The following is a 6901-nucleotide window of genomic DNA, read 5'->3' as shown; positions in this document are numbered from 1 at the left end:
GATTTAGAGAAATATGTTGAAAGTTTATTTTTCACTTGGTCAGACTATAATAAATTTAGTTTAATCCTTTATCCAAGTGTGTGCAAACAGAGTTTGCGCCTGAGAAAGGAGTCGCCCAGTGTTGTACCACTTTACCCCAGTCCTGAAGATACTTTCAGGCGCAAACACTGTTTGCACACCCTTGGATAAAGGATTAAACTAAATTTATTATGGATTATTAAATCTTTAGCCTATCCAAGGTACTAAATATCCTATAGATTGCAACCATTCTTGTGTAGGACTGACATGATTATCATCATCATCATCATCATCATCATCATCATCATCATCAGACCACCATGGAGTCAAATGACTCATCATACTGTGTCTTAAATATTCACCATCTACACTCACCACACTCTCAGGCAGTATATTCCAATCACTTACCATTTCCCATGTAAAAAACCTATTCCTCACCCTCCTTTTACATCTTCTAGGGATGGCCTCTTGTTTTCTTCAGTGAAAAACCTCATCCATATTAATTGGGTAATAACTCTTACCAACTTATGTCTCAATCATTTCTCCCCTTCATCCTCCTATTCACTAGACTATGCAAATTGCATTTCTTCAGTCTCTCTCTCTCTTTGTACTCAATATTCCATATTCCATAGACCACCTTAATCAATCTTCTCTGGACCTTTTCCAGTTTACTTATTTCTTCATCCTTTTGAAAACCAGATGACCAATCATTCCAATGGCTTACATAGTGTAACTGGAAGAACAGTGAAACATTGCGTCCTTTAATTGGAAAAGACCTGTGTTTAATTCTTGTCATGATGAGATGAATCCTTATATGGGCTTTTACAATTGAAGGTGAGTTAGCTGATCTCATATTGAGATAGAAGGATTTTTCTCCGAGAAATTCAGGTTTTTCATCCCGCATATAGACAAATCAGCCTTCAGACACATGCAATTTACAGACAAAAAAATATCGTTGTTGGTGATGATGGGCAGTAGATGGCATGATGGTAGCAGTGTCGTAGTAGGAGAATTAAATAGTAGTGGAGATGTATGTAGCGAAGTAGAGTAGATTGTACTCCCACAATGAGTCCCTGGACTCCTGGAAGTGTCACATAATAATAATAATAAATAAATCTGTGTGCAGTTGTCCATATGTGGCCTGATCAAAGTCTTATACAATGGAACCATAATATCCTTACTATTTGCACATCACTATCCTCTTGGAAAGACCTGGTTCCAAATCCCATCTAAGATGCGAAGAACTTTTATTAGGGCTTTTCAAGCGAAAGTGAGTTAGCCGGTCTCACATGAACTTGGCGGGCTTTTTCCCTCCAGAAATGCTCAAATATGGAGGTATAAAAGTTTTACAGTAGCAACATTGCATAATTCAGAAGGCCTGGTCAGCGCATTGAAGTAGAGAATTCGTAGTATCCATCTATAAAAAGGGAAATAAAACTGATTGTGAGAATTACAGAGGAATTTCACTATCGAGTGTTCCAGTAAGATTTATTATTATTATTACGTGACACCTCCAAGGAGTCCAAAGTCCAAGGAATCAAAGACATCAAGGGAGGGTACCTACTCTAAAACTCTCCATCTTCACCACTCAATCCACCAACTACAGTGAACCATATTATCTACACCAATGCCATCTACTGTCCACCACTACCCAGTATTTTCATAGACAGTCACAAACATCCATGCTCATGGTGGGATTCAGTCTTTTAGCTGGAGAGCGGATATGCTAACCACTCGACCAACCAGATCGGCAAGCATAGTTGAGAAAAGATAAGAAAAATTGTACATGGAAAAGAACAAACTGGTTTGGGCCAAATAAAGGTTGTAAGGATCAGATTTTCAAATTCAGTGCAAAGTCCCGCTCTACCTCCCAGTGGCACACCCTGGGGTGTTGGGAATCCTAGTCATTATTGGACCTGGACCCAATACCACTAACAGAACTCTGGTGAACACTTCAGAACCCTAGTCAGGAGAAGTGTATATCCAACTACAGAAAAGATGCCACCACTGCAACAACAGAAATGGCTCTGAGTCCTGAAGGTTCTATACTCACCTTTCAATGGCGGCAGTGAGGCACTAAGTGGGGCCAGGGGTGCTAAGAATCTTGCAGATGCAGGCAGGCCACCTATTAGATCTTTGAATATGGCAGTGCCCTCAATACTTGAACTTTGGCAGGAGACTACATCTGGATTACGTGCTCAGCTCTAGTCACCTGGGTTTTTTGGGGAGATGAGGAAGTGGTGGAGAGGATCCAGAGGTGAGTGACCAAGATTGTGAGTGATCTGTGGAATGCTTCCTATGAAGATAAATTGACAATTTGTGGATTGCAGAAGTTAGTTGATAGGCAAAAAAAATGGGAGGGGAGGAATATGATAGAAACATTTAAGTTACTCAAAGGATTTTATAAGACTGATGCAGGGGAAATGTTTCAGTACTTGACTAGAGGGGCAGAACAAGAGGTCATCCCTGGAAGTTGGGTAAGCATGTGATTTGCAAGGGTGACGACTAGCATTTTCACTTAGAGAATCGTGAATGAATGGAATGGATTGCCTGAGTCAGTTGTGAGTGTTTTGTCTGTTAATGGTTTTAAAGAGAGATACGATAGATATTGTGCTGTTTGGGTCTCCCACAATGAGTCATGACTCTGTGGAAGTGCCAGTGTAATAATAATAATTATCATTATTATCACTGTAATAATGTCAGAGTCCAGTGGAGTCAAAAGTTTGTGACTCCACTGGACTCTGCAATATACCATACATTTCCCCCTCCCCAAAGTGACTAACACCAAGAATTCATCCCTGCTACTATTTCCCTTGGAAACTGGACTTTTCCTACCCTAACACTCTCACTTGTCCAGAGAACATGTCAAATGTTCTCTAAACAAGTGAGAGATATCTGGAGAGATAGTATAGAAGCAAGGGACAGGAAGATGAGAGGAAGGCAAAGTGAGTGAAAGTGTTGGGAGGGAGGGGGGGGGGAGATGCAGCTGAGCAAGGAATGGATGGATCTGTGAGATGTGATGTTTTATGGAGATTCAGTCACTTGAGGTGTGCGAAATAAAATGTTAAAGGAGTGCTTACTGGAGGATTGATAGTGAGCATGACTATGGCAGTTAAGCTGGTTAAAATGCAAACAAGATGATAGTGATGTTGGGTATGAATGACCAGATTGGTAGTGATTGGCCAAGTTAATGTTAAAGATTGGGCATCCTTCTATGTTCGAATGCAGGCCAATCTCTCTCACACACAGCTCTGTCCTATCATCAAAAGCCTAGAGTGCATTTGATGATAGAAGAGAGGCACTCCAGCCATTTGTTGATTATAATTCAGGCCTATCTTTTCACATATTCTTCTCCTCAACTCTACATTATCATATCCGGGCAATATTGGTTGGCCAAGTGTTTAGTATACTTGCTCTCCAGCCAAAACGCTGCAGGTTTGAATCTTGCTGTGGGCATGGATGTTTGTGATTGTGTGAAAATGGTGGTGGGCAATAGATAGCGTTGGTGTAGATGATGGTGGTTGCAGTTCGCTGTAGTTGGCGGATTGAGTGATGGAGGCGGAGAGTTGTGGAATGGATGCCCTCCCACGATGAGTCTTTGGACTCCTTGGAGCCTCAATTGAAAAAGTCCTTGGTTTGTTGTGATGGGAGGAATCCTTATATGGACTTTTTTAATGAAGGTGACTTAGCCAATAATAATAATCTCTCTCACACTTTTCTGCTGCCCAATCTTTAACATTAACCTCACATTTCTCACCACCCATTTCGCACTACCAATCTTGGGTCATTCATACCCAACATCACTATCATCTTGTTTGCATTTTAACCGGCTTAACTACCATAGTCATGTTCACCATCGATCCTCCAGGCAAGCACTCCTTTAACATTCTATTTTGCACACCTCAAGTGACTGAATCTCCATACATCACACCCCTCACATATCCATCCATTCCTTGCCCAGCTGCATCTCTCTCTCTCTCTCTCCTCAACACTTTCTCTCACTTATCTGCCTTCCTATCTCTTGCTCCTATACTATATCAACTTCTCATTTCCATTCTTTTCCTGGATCATTCCCATCACTCTCCCTCACTCCTACTCTTATTCACTTCACTTTGGCTAGCCTTTCAAGTCTTCTAATCTTCCCCTTCATGCTTCTCAACTAATTTTTCATATCTTCCTCCTCTTCTCTCAGTCACCTAGCCAATCAACACCATCCTTCAAAATCTGCTAAATCTCCAGTCACACTTTCTAATGTCTTTATTATTATTATTATCCCAAGAACCACATAAAGTAAAAGACTTATCATGGGAGGTCCCTTTGTCATACACATAGTTCATCAACAGTGCCTAAAATACATTCAAATTCTCCTCACACACACACACACACCACTCTCAGGCAATGCATTCCAGTTTAACCAATATGTTAATGATTTTGGGGAAGATTTGAATGGGGATATTGAGTTGCTTGCAGATGATGCAGAATTGAAAAGGACTATGAGGAGTAGAGCATATATTGTAGCCTTACAAGAAGACTTGAATAGACTAAGTGAATGGGCACGAGAGTGGAGATACCAATTCACTGTCGTGAAATGTAAGGTTCTAAAATTTGGAAAAGAAAGATGAGGGGTAGTTTATGCTTGGTGGATATATATTATTGGAGGTGGAAGAAATAATAGATCTTGGAGTGATGGTAGACAAGGATATAAAATTTAGTGGACATATTGCCATAATTGTGAAGATATACAACATATTCTGGCAATGATGTGGAGGACACTGACTTGTAGAAGTAAAAAGATTCTGATTGTGTTGTATAAGTCTTTAATTAGGCTACATATGAATTACTGTGCACAGATTTGGTCACCTGATTTTAAAAAGGATGAAGAGATATTGAAAGGTCCAAAGGCGATTAACTAAGGTAGTTTCTGGTCTCTGGAATGTTGAGTATGAAGACAATAATCCCAGTAATGTTGAGTTGGTTGAGAAAATGCAATTTACAGTCTAGTGGATAGGAGGAAGAGGGGGGTGATTAGTGGGTAGCTTATTAACTGAGATGCTTAAACAAACACTGATGTGTAAGGATAATGAAGCCATTATGCCTCTTTACAAGGCTTCAATATAACAGCAGCCAAACTAACATGTGCAGATTTAATCCCAGTAATGTTGAGTTGGTTGAGAAAATGCAATTTACAGTCTAGTGGATAGGAGGAAGAGGGGGGTGATTAGTGGGTAGCTTATTAACTGAGATGCTTAAACAAACACTGATGTGTAAGGATAATGAAGCCATTATGCCTCTTTACAAGGCTTCAATATAACAGCAGCCAAACTAACATGTGCAGATTTAATCCCAGTAATGTTGAGTTGGTTGAGAAAATGCAATTTACAGTCTAGTGGATAGGAGGAAGAGGGGGGTGATTAGTGGGTAGCTTATTAACTGAGATGCTTAAACAAACACTGATGTGTAAGGATAATGAAGCCATTATGCCTCTTTACAAGGCTTCAATATAACAGCAGCCAAACTAACATGTGCAGATTTAATCCCAGTAATGTTGAGTTGGTTGAGAAAATGCAATTTACAGTCTAGTGGATAGGAGGAAGAGGGGGGTGATTAGTGGGTAGCTTATTAACTGAGATGCTTAAACAAACACTGATGTGTAAGGATAATGAAGCCATTATGCCTCTTTACAAGGCTTCAATATAACAGCAGCCAAACTAACATGTGCAGATTTTGTTTCCTTTCCTAGAATTGTTATATTGTTTGTTATAACAATTCTAGTGTTTAGACTTATTGTTGATTCTCCAACATTGTGTTGGTTAAGAAGATTAACAACATAGACTATCAATCATCAATCAATATAAGTTTTGAGGCGATTGATAGCGAGAATTCGTGGTACGGCATGAATTTCGCGATGCAGGCAGCTGGTCACTTTTGCACGATAATGCACCATCTTTCTTCGAACATTGTGAGACAGTTTTTGAGCAAAAACCAAGTTTGTGTGTTGGATCACTCGCCGTATTCACCTGATTTAGCACCCTGTGACTTCTTTCTCTTCCCCCGACTTCATTTGCCGATGAAAGGAAAGCGATACATCATTAAAAACGTTCAAGCGGCAGTAACCACGACCTTCAATATCCCAAAAACCGATATAAAAAAACTCATTTAACGAATTAATTGACCGTGCCAAACACTATCGAAGTTGAGGGGGAGTATATTGATTGAAATAAATAATTTGAATAATTATAATTGGCCCGTGTTTTATTTTCTATCAAAAGCTCAGGTATGTTTTTGAGCAGAGGGTGTAGATAGAACAACACTGACTAGCAGTGCCTGGGAGTTGACCAGAAGTAATGATTAAAATCAAATCCAGATATCAGTCTATGTGAACCCTGGGGGAATCCTATATAAATATAAATAAACAAGCTACAAATTAATATTTATATGACTGGCATCATCATCAAATTCCTGCCATGTACCCTCAAGGGGCGTACAGGATATGATAGTACTACATGAAAAAAAATGTACATAATTATTAATTGCTATCTACAATTTTCCTCCAAATCAGTTTGTTACTTGTCAAGACTCCAACATTATCAGATCTTATATTTCTATCGTCTAAGGCACTTTGTACCGTATCAATACACCTATATCTTGTCTTGGTCTTCCTCTGGGTCATTTTGCTGCCAACCTAGCAGAGAACTTGTTTTGATAATCTTTCTTCGCCCATTGTTTAAGACACCTGAGATTATCTTTCTTCGCCCATTGTTTAAGACACCTGAGATTAGCTCTGCTAACGCATTCCTGGATGCTGACGTCAAGTTCTTTCCTAATATATCCTCGTTTTTAATGATACTGCCATTGATGCTATCTGTTCACGACTATAATCTTT

Source organism: Typopeltis vanoorti, chromosome 13 (genome assembly GCF_054136105.1).
Source record: "Typopeltis vanoorti isolate ZY-2024b chromosome 13, IOZ_Tvanoo_1.0, whole genome shotgun sequence".
In the NCBI taxonomy this organism is placed as follows: Eukaryota; Metazoa; Arthropoda; class Arachnida; order Uropygi; family Thelyphonidae; genus Typopeltis; species Typopeltis vanoorti.
This window is presented reverse-complemented; position numbering follows the sequence as displayed.